At 42.3% G+C, this 11,403-nt stretch overlaps 1 protein-coding gene across 1 annotated transcript in view; it reads left to right on the top strand.

Annotated features, from left to right (window-relative positions):
- Positions 1 to 11,403, top strand: part of LOC124259912 (protein shisa-4-like) — a 69,472-nt gene that overhangs the window by 25,227 nt on the left and 32,842 nt on the right. The gene's annotated exons all lie outside the window — the stretch shown is intronic.

Consider the following 11,403-nt stretch of genomic DNA (forward strand, 5'->3'; position numbering starts at 1 on the left):
TTATTACTGCACATTGTAAGTGAGGACTATGTTATTACTGCACGTTGTAAGTGAGGATTAACTCTGTTATTACTACACATTGTAAGTTGGGGCCTAACTATGTTATTACTACAAATTGTAAGTGAGGACTAACTCTGTTATTACTACACATTAGAAGTGAGGACTAACTCGGTTATTACTACACATTGTAAGTGGGGGACTAACTCTGTTATTACTGCACATTGTAAGTGGGGCACTAACTATGTTATTTCTTCACATTGTAAGTGAGGACTAACTATGTTGTTACTGCACGTTGTAAGTGAGGACTACCTTTTTTATTACTACACACTGTAAGTGGGGCACTTATTATGTTATTACTGCACGTTGTAAGTGAGGATTAACTCTGTTATTACTACACATTGTAAGTGTGGACTGACTATGTTATTACTACACATCGTGATTGGGGACTAACTCGGTTATTACTGCATATTGTGAGTGGGGAGTCACTCTCTAATTACTACACATTATAAGTGTGGACTAACTCTGTTATTACTGCACATTATAAGTGTGGACTAACTCTGTTATTACTACACATCGTGAGTGGGGAATCACTCTCTTATTACTACACGGTGTAAGTGAGGACTAACTCTGTTAGTACTACACGTTGTAAGTGGGGGACTAACTCTAGTATTGGGGCTCTCTGTGTTATGAATACCCATTTTAAGTGCTGGACTACCTGTGTTATCACGACACATTTTCAATGGGGATTGCCAGTGCTATCACGACACAGTGTAAGTTGGGGACTAAGTCTGTAATCATGAGACATTGTAAGTGGGGACTAACTATCTTAGCATTACACACTGTAAGTGGGATACACATTGTACGTGGGGGGACTAGCTCTGTTTTCACGACACACTGTACGTGGGGGGACTACCTGTGTTATCGCAACACACTGTACGTGGGGGGACTACCTGTGTTATCGCAACACACTGTAAGTGGGGAACTACTTGTGCTATCACGACACATTTTCAGTGGGGATTGCCAGTGCTATCACGACACAGTGTAAGTTGGGGATTAAGTCTGTAATCATGACACTTTGTAAGTGGGGACTAACTCTATAAGCATTACACACTGTAAGTGGGATATACATTGTACGTCGGGAGAATAACTCTGTTATCACGACACACACTATGTGGGGACTACCTGTGTTATCGCAACACACTGTATGATGGGACTGGTTGTATTTCCACAACACATTCTAACCGGGGACTACCTGAGTTATCGCAACACACTGTATGTGGGGACTACCTTTGTTATCACAACACACTGTAAGTGGGGACTACCTGTGTTATCCCAACACACTGTAAGAGGCGGGACTCCCTGTGTTATCCCAACACACTGTAAGTGGGGAACTACCTGTGTTATCCCAACACACTGTAAGTGGGGAACTACCTGTGTTATCCCAACACACTGTAAGAGGCGGGACTACCTGTGTTATCAGAACACACTGTAAGCAGGAGACAACCTGTGTTATCAAAACACACTGTAAGTGGGGGACTACCTGTGTTATGACAACACACTGTAAGTGGGCGACTACCTCTGTTATCACACCACACTGTAAGTGGGGACAACCTGTGTTATCACAACACACTGTAAGTGGGGGACTACCTGTGTTATCGCAACACACCGTAAGTGGGGACTACCTGTGTTATCACAACAGACTGTAAGTGGGGGACTACGTGTATTGTCTACACACTGTAAGTGGGAGACTAGGTGTATTGTCTACACCCTGTACGTGGGGTACTACGTGTATTGTCAACACACTGTATTGTCAACACACTGTAAGTGACTTGTTTGAGTGGCATTTTAGAAGTTGAGACGTACAACATATAACAAGTTTTATGGATAACAACTTCTTTATTTTCGTGAGTGCGACGTTTCGATACAGATTCTTGTACCGTTGTCAAGCAAGAGTGATACATGAAGTGTAGGAGCTGCATATATATACTGTATATAACAATGAAACAACATAATAGACAAAGGAAACAACATAATTGCCATGATTGGCTAAGCAGTAAGCTGATGAAGCCAGTGAGTACATAAAGGATAGTGAATGGAAGCCAGAGATGTAGTTACAATGAGATGTTTATACAATGGATGCGATGTTTATACAAAAGATTGGGCTTGGTGGAGGAGTGGATCATAAGCAGATGGAATGAAGTATCCTTGGTCACGGTTGATGGTAGGCTTGTGGCGTTTGATGTAAGTGGTAGACTGCCTGTGTTATGACTACTCATTCAATATTAGAGGTGGGAAGCTTTTATGCTTTAAAGCCGCCATAGCAGTATACAATGTATCTAAATGAAAGACGTAGAATCGATATGTATACATAACTTGCCCTTGCCAGGGTATCCGATAGGTCCCAAAGAATCTCTATCTCTAGCCTTTTTTAGCCATAGCATGACGCACCATATTGACCAACCCAGGTAATGTTGACCTCGCACTGACAAAGGAGCCCCGGATAGGTACACTCGGTCATGTCTTTTTACAGCTCCGTCTTAAAAGGCAGCAGTTCCTTGCAAAGGAGGTTTGACCAGGCCATGTCATGATAACAGAGAGTGAGTGAGTGAGTGAGTTTGGTTTTACGCCGTTTTTAGCAATATTCCAGCACGGCGGGGGGCACCAGAAATGGGCTTTACACATTGTACCCATGTGGGGAATCGAACCCGGGTCTTCGGAGTGACGAGCGAACGCTTTAATCTCTCGGCTACCCAACCGCCCTCATGATGACAGATTTATGTTGCATTGAGTTAGAGAGAACGATAACCCTCAACGCATTGCAACTAATTACACAGGTCCAGACAGTGGAAGCGTAATGATGTGGGCAAGAGATGTCCCACATTGCGGGGACAAACCATGTGAAAGTGTCCTAATACCTAACATGGGTCCACTGTTTTCCTTCATGCAATGCAACACCCCTCTTCCAGGATTTAGAAGTAAAGTAAATGTGAGTTACTTGAAATTCCACAATCAGGAAATGCTGATACATTTTTGCTGTAATTAAAGAAAGTAAACTGCCCTTGGGTTAGGAGAGAGTATGTTGTTCAAGTCCACAATTGTCTGTACAGAGTAGCCTCCCTTAGCCGTGTCTATATCCGTTCATTGTAGTTCGAACACCACAATGTAGATTCACTCTCGTTATCATTCCTGGTTTCCCAACATCATTCCCTTGTTGGGGGCGGGGGAGCCTTCTGGTTAAAGCCTTCGCTTGTCACGCCAACGGCTGGGGTTCGATTCCCTTTATGGAAACAATGTGTGAAGCCCATGTCTGGCGTCCCGCGCCGTGATATTGCTGGAATATTGCTGAAAACGGCGTAAAATAAACTCGCTCACTGACCCATGGTAAAGGTTCAGGATATGCATCACTTTGATATGTAAACAAAGTAAACATGGCACAATATAACTCAAGTGCCGTTAAAAGTGGCCTCAAATCTAAACTGCAGCATCCCCGCCCATTCGTGACCTACTCGTGTTATTCCGGGACAAGCCGAATATCTTCTTAGAGGTTACGGAAAGGGTCGAGTGGTGACGAATGCATTCCCGCCATATGACCAGTTGACATCGATATCGTCACATCTTAAAGCATCAGTGGAAACAAGCAGTGTCTAAGATACAACGCACACATGCTAATGAAAAGAAAATATTTATTTCAACTTGAATTTTAACAGTACAAAATTAGTACTAAACTGAAAGGCTCTAAAACGAGTCTTCAAAACATCTGGTTATTGCAGAAACACACGTGGTGTGTTGTGCTACGAAACGCTCAACTCTTAGTCGTTTGTATGCAAAGGATGGCAAAATTAACGGAAGCGTGACAATGCAACATTTTGGCCATTTGTCGTGGTTTGAAATAACAAATATTAAAATATTCGGTCTTCAACGGAAGGGCGACAATGCGGCATCGCAACAGTTTTCAATGTCAAACTATATCGCGTTGACATCCCATCTAAGATGTGTAAACAAAACGTTAAAATGCGCGACAGAGCGACAGTTGGTCAAAATGTCGCGTTGTCGTATTGTCACATTTTGGTTGATCATGCCACTTTTGGATCGTTTTGTACGGGTGACAACGCGACAATATCCCTTCTAGTAATTTGTGATAAACAACATGAAGATTCATTTATCGTCAGAGTGCTCATTTATTCCACTTCTCATGTCAGTTCATGTTCATGTCCCTCAAATTCATAGTTTCACAGATTCAAGCTCATGACTTACATATTCAATTTCATCATTATATTATACAATACATTATATTAACAATGAAAATATCTACATACCATTTTGTTAGACCCCATTTGCTCAGTTTTCCATATCTCAAAAACAACATATCTCCACTCAGACCACATGGCAATGAAAGTGACAAAGCAAGGAGTAACTTCCCTTAAATACAAGTCAGCATGCTCCTCACAGGGAACGAGTTAAGAGCTCTTGACAGGTGCCACTGACTGAAGTGCTAGTATAATCCCACTTTTGGCTCTTACATCCCAGCCCCCTAATTGCATAGATTAAATCGGAGCAATTACCAAATTCCTGATAATATAACTTAACATGAAAATAAAATATATTATTTTAAAATGAGGGAATGAGCCGTGTCCCACGTCGCACCCAGCCACACGGCTGCGGTCAGCAAACAACCAGACAACCCAGTGACCAACAGCAAGAGCCTCGATCCGCGCAATTCTAAACCAATGACAGGTGTCAAGCCAAGTCAGCGAGCCTGACCACCCGATCTCATCAGTCCCCCCCCCTCCCCCAACCAGCATATGCACCACTCAAAAAGTCAAACTAAATACCTTGTACATAATTTGATCCAAAAATATTTTTAAAAAATTCCTTTTACAAACATGAGAAACACCAAAAGATGTGATACCCTTGAGAAATAAAAAATACCTTTTACTTAATACAAATGTCCTTTTAAAAACAAACACTGTTAACAATTTCTCACTTGGAGAAATGTATCAATTTCCATGACATACACCACATTTTAAGACTGACCGACTGAGTTTCGCTTTACGCCACCCTCAGCAACATTCCAGCAAAATCACGGTGGGGGACACCAGAAATGGGCCTCACACACCGTACCCATGTGGGGATTCGAACCCGGGTCTTTGGCGCGACGAGCCAACGCTTTAACCGCTAGGCCACCCCACCGACCCCACATTTTAAGACTTTCCCTCCTCACTTTCAAGGATCATACACAGCTTTGTTACTGGTCTCATCAAAGTTGTTGATTTGGTCTTAACCTGGACAGTTCGAACAAATCCTTTCCTATCTTTCAAGACCTCTGTTACTCTGCCCATGTTCCATGAATTTCTGGGCATATTGTCTGTCAACAGAACAATGTCTCCAACTTCTACATTTCTCCTCGGTTTTGTCCATTTCTGTCTCAACTGGAGTAAAGGCAAATACTCCGTCACCCACCTTTTCCAGAATATGTTTGCCAAATATTGAACTTGGCGCCATCTTCTTACGGTGTAATTGTCCACTTTATTAAATATTCCTGGGGGCATGGTTTCACCTGGGCGGAGCAGTAACAGGTGGTTCGGAGTGAGCACACACAGGTCACTGGGTTCATTCGGTACTGCAGTGATTGGTCTGTTGTTGATAATCTCCTCCACCTCACAAAAGAGTGTCTGCAATCCCTCGTCATCCAAGTGAATTGTCTGTTGTCGTAGAAGCGCATACAACACCTTCCGCACAGTTCGTATCATCCGCTCCCACACCCCACCATGTTGCGATGCATACGGAGGGTTAAACTGCCACGCTATTCCCTTTTGTTGAAGTGCCGCATCAATTTTCTGCAGATTCCATTTCACGATTTCTTCTCGTAACTCTCTTTCACATCCGACTAAGTTGGTTCCATTGTCAGATCTCATAGTTTTCACTGGGCCGCGTCTGGCGATAAACCATAAACCGTCTTACCGCATTGATGCACGAACTGGTATCCAAGGATGCTGCAACCTCCAAATGAATCGCTCTTATGGAGAGACAAGTGAAAATAACTCCATACCTTTTCACTTCTTTTCTTCCCCTTTTGATGAGAATGGCCCCAAAGTAATCGACACCTACATTTGTGAAGGGTGGGTCATCTGAGGTCAAGCGATCTGATGGCAGGTCTGACATCTGCTGTTCCAAGGTGCTGGCACGATACTTGCGGCATTGTACACATCGTGATACGAGGCTTTTAATGCATGAAGTTGCTCCTAGGATCCAATATCACTGTCTGAGATTGGCCATCATAGAATTCTTTCCTAAATGTCCTACTTTCTTATGACAATCTCTCAGGATATGATTGTTGATTGCTGATTGTCGCGGCAGTATAACTGGATGTTTCGCACTGTATGGAATGTCAGCCTTTTCTAGCCATCCCCTTATCCTCAATATTCCAGCGCACATCATTGGCTCAAGTTTTCTCAATGATGAGCCTGGCTTCAAACCTTCTCCTTTGCTCAACTTCTCAATTTCGTCGTGAAAGTGTGCTTTCTGGACATGACGAATTATTGCTTTCTCTGCACTATTCAGAGTCTCTATTGTTATTTCTTTCTTTCGTGTCCTTTCACCTTTCCTTACACTTCTAAGATTTTCAATCACAAGCAGAATCCATCCAACTGCCCTCTTGAGTCTTGTCCAATCAGAGTAATGCTCTATCAGCTTGTCCATGACACATCGTGACTGCTTCTCAACGGCTACATTTACAGAATGTTTTACCTCCGGATCATCAGGCTGAAGCATATTGACAGTCTCAGCTTCATCTATGTTCTTTGGCCATTTACGCTGTTCTTCTCCTAGGAATCCAGGTCCCTTGAACCAGGTATCACATTTCTGCAATTTGTCAATGTTCATGCCTCTTGAGCAGGCATCGGCTGGGTTGATCTTACCAGCGACGTAATTCCATTGCTCCTTGTTTGTCGCTTCTCGAATCATGCCGACTCTGTTTGCCACAAAGGTATGAAACCGTGAAGTGTCATTCGAGATGTAACGCAGCACAGTCATGCTGTCCGTCCAGAAGAAAGTTTCTGTGATCTCATACTCAAGTTCTTCCAAAATCATTCTGCTCAACTTCACAGCTAGTGTCGCTGCCGTAAGTTCCATTCGGGGTATTGTCATTCTTTTGAGCGACGCTACTTTTGATTTTCCCATGACGAAGGAAATGTGGATCTGATCATTCTCATCAATAAGTCGAATATAGGCTACAACTCCATAGCCCTGTTCGCAAGTATCTGAGAACATATGCAACTGACAGGCCGTCACTTGTCCAAAGTTTGCTGGCTTATAGCATCTCGGTAGCTCAATGTTTTTCAACTTGCTCAATCCGTCTATCCACTGTTGCCATGTTTTCTGGTCACATTATGAGATCTCTTGATCCCATCCAAGGTTTTCTTTACATAATTGCTGCAGAAGAATCTTCGCGACGAGAACATATGGCGAGGCTTAACCCAGGGGATCATAGACTGAGCTAACAATACTTAGAATACCTCGTCTTGTCGGTGACTTGGCTTTCACTTGAATGTCGAATTTGAAACAGTCCTTTTGTACTGACCAGAGCACACCCAGTGCCCTTTCTTCTGGTAATTCTTCATTCTTCAAGTCCAGAGCCTTGACACTACCAGCCCGCTCGTTAACAGGAATGCTATGTATAACCGTAGGGCTATTGCTCACCCACTTGGTGACATGGAATCCTCCCTTAGCACACAATGCACTCACGTCATCAATGAGTTCCATCGCCTTGTTCACATTCTCAACTGACTTCAAGCAGTCATCCACATAAAAGGATTTGTTGACAACTTCAGTAACACGTAGTGTAAACGTAGATCTATTATCCTTGGCGGTTTGACGTAAAGCAGCAGTTGCACAGCTGGGTGAAGAGACAGCTCCAAACAGGTGTACACACATACGATACACTATGGGTTCAGTGCTCAAGTCTCCTTTCTCCCACCAGTAGAATCTGAGAAGGTCCCCGGTCTTCTTTGGGTACCTGTACCTGGTAAAACATTGATTCAATGTATCCCATTACTGCTACTGGCTCCTGTCTGAAACGTAATAAGACTGCTATGAGGCGGTTTGTCAGATCTGGTCCCTGCAACAATAGGCTATTCAATGATACTCCCTGGTGCATGGCTGTGCAGTCAAACACGACGCGAATCTTGTTTGGTTTGTGGGGGTGATAGACCCCGTGATGAGGAATAAACCACACTCTCCCATCATCTCTCTCTCTAACTCATGGTCCGGTACTCTCTCAGCATAGCCCTTAGCTACTATCTTGTCCATGAAGTCTCTGTAGTCCTTCAAGAAGTTACTATTCCTTTCCATCTTGTGTTTCAAATTCATCAGTCTTTTGAATGCTTGGCTGTGATTACTTGGCAGCTGTGTTATTTCTCTTCTCAATGGCAGTGCAATAGTGTAATGCCCACTTTCTAGTCTTATACTCTCTTCAACCTTTGTCAAGAACTTCTTGTCTTCATATGAAGGGTGCCTTTTGTCATCCATAAGACGTTCCGGAAAATCCAAGTTCATAGAATGTCTTACAAGCCGATCCAAAGTTCTCAGTTCCTCATTCTCTTCTAAAGCTCTAATCTCAACTCTATTTACTGTCATCATAGGCCCATCATGTATCTCATTTCTCACCAAATTCAAATAACCCATCCTAGTCGTGTAAGTGTTGCATGTGGGCTGCCTGACGGTCCTGTATTCACTTGTAGCAGTGAGTATGCGTCGGGCACATTGTTGCCTAATAGCAAGCCGATCTGTGTGTTGATCTCGGGTATCATTATCTCTGCCAGATGTGGCCACTGTGAAACGTCAGCGTGTTGGTATGTGGTGCTGGGAGACTGACATCCTCTCCTTAGAATATACCTTAGGTAACTGTACCACATTCTCTCCACTCAAGTCACTCACCTCCAGGTCATTAACACAGTATGTTACCATGTTGTAAGGTTTTCCCATAGTCTGAAGCTCAATTTTCATTCTTTTCCCTTCACACCCCAGCTTGTTCTTCAGATTCTCAGATACAAATGATACGCTGCTTCCTGGATCCAAAAATGCATATGTGTGAACAGCCTTACTACTGTTCTTCATCTTGACAAGCACCGGTACTATAGCTAGAGTGCAGTCTCCTTCTCCAGCCCCCATATGGTCCACTGTGTGTGACACGCAGACATTGGAGTCCTTCTCAACGTGTCTTCTATGATGATCCAGATATCTGGGTTCAACATAATGTAATACAGTTTGATGATTCAAGCCGCATTTTTTCACAAACAATCTTCATGTCACACTGATTACTCATGTGCCCCTTGCGTAGACATCGGAAACAGAGTCCTGCTGTCCTTAGAAAATGAAGCTTATCTCCATGAGCAAGACTTGACCACTTCTTGCACATCTCTAGTCCATGATTCTCCAGCTTACAAAATATGCATGGGCAAAGTAATGATCTGGCCTTTCCACTGCAACTTTGTATCTTTGGCTTAACTGTACTGCTCGTCCGCTCTTCCTGATGCATACTTGTTGCCATCACTTTCGGTTTAGGCTTGGGTTTCTCCAATGGTCTAGCTTGTTCACTAAGGGCTCTTCTCCCATAGATTGGGTCATTCACCTTCTTTGCCTCTTTTCTCACAAATTCCTTGAGAGCATAGAATGAGACTGAACGTCCTTGTGTCTTGTACTGTTGTACTACATTCCGCCATCTGTCATGATAGTGAAAGGGAAGCTTCATGACCAATTTCTTCAGGTTGTCTGGATAGTCCAAAATCTTCATGGCATCTATGCTCTGAATAGCATTCTCACATTCTGTCAGGAAAATAGCAAAATCATCCAAGGCTTTCGGATTTTCTGCTCTTATTGGTGGCCAATTCAAAGCTCGCTTCACGAAGGCTGATGCGATGGTGTCTAAGCTCCCATATCTCTCTTCAAACTCGTCCAATATGGCGCAATAGGCTTGTTGCCCCTCCAAGTAACTGTAACCTGCTACAATTCTGTTCGCCTCTGCTGACGTGTACTGATCAAGGTAATTGACTATCTCATCTACATCATCTGTATTGACAAGAATACAGCCTTTGAACTGTCTCATAAAGCGTCGATAGTCCAATGGGTCTCCATTGAAAGGCTTAATGTCAACCTGAGGTTTCTTCAGATGTCGCGTGACAAACCCATAATCATACATTGGTCCAAATTGAGGCATTTCTTTAGGTGTGTACTTGTCGATATCAACAGCTTTAACTTGATCTTGGTTCTTTTCCACATGAGACTTCATAGGTGATGTTTTCACGGAATGCTTAGCTTGACTACCATCTGACAATTTCTCAAAGTCACCAATTACCTTTGTTTTTTGCTTCTGCTATAGCAAGTTCAGTCCTTATTTCTAATTCCTTTTCCTCCATTTTCAACTTTAACTTGCTCATCTCAAGTTTCTCAACTTCTTTTAGGCTTGCAGCCTTTGCCTTCAATTCTGCTTTTTTCTGTTCTTCGAACAGTCGGGCTAATGAAGTTGAACTATGTCTGCTACCACTTGACAGCTTTGACCTTCCACTCTGCGACACACTATCATGTGCATGCACAACACTGGCACTGAACCACGCCTCAATGTTCTGTTTGAAATCATATATGAATGGACTTTCCTCAATGTCTATTTCCTCATTATATTGTTTCTTTTCCTCTTCATCTAAGAGTGTTAGATACTCGTCTCTCAATGAATAGTGCTTGTCCAGTAATGATAGATATTTGGAATGTTCTTGTCTCACTCTTTCTGCATCTGGGTTTTCAGATATGAGGACTTGAATACTATCTTGTTTAGTTTTCAGCTGCCTGTATGAATGCTTTAAGAGCTTAGCCTTTTGTTCCTTGCTATACAATAAACCCTTATCTGTCATTTTCCTCTTTCTTGATGAAACACTTCTGAACTGGGAATTGCTTTCAATTTCCTTACTACTCATCTAGGGTCAAAATGTCAATGAATGTGATAAACAAAATGAAGATTCATTCATCGTCAGAGTGCTCATTTATTCCACTTCTCATGTCAGTTCATGTTCATGTCCCTCAAATTCATAGTTTCACAGATTCAAGCTCATGACATACATATTCAATTTCATCATTCTCAATTCTCATCATAAATCCTCTCAGACGAATGAAATGATTGACTGTAAATAAAACAAAAAAAGTAATAAGTACCTAAAGTATTACATGTCTAAGAAAATTACAGTCAATAAATAAAAAAAATAGATGAAATACATTTATTTTAACAGCTCAGAAATTATATGGAAAGTAACTTTAACATTAGAGAAAATAACTAAATGAACCTACACCCTAACCTTATAAAATACACTTTAAATTTACTCAATGAAGAAATTTAACCAGTGCATGAAAACTAAGTAC

This window comes from Haliotis rubra, unplaced genomic scaffold, assembly GCF_003918875.1.
Source record: "Haliotis rubra isolate DU_JTF1 unplaced genomic scaffold, ASM391887v1 Scf741, whole genome shotgun sequence".
In the NCBI taxonomy this organism is placed as follows: Eukaryota; Metazoa; Mollusca; class Gastropoda; order Lepetellida; family Haliotidae; genus Haliotis; species Haliotis rubra.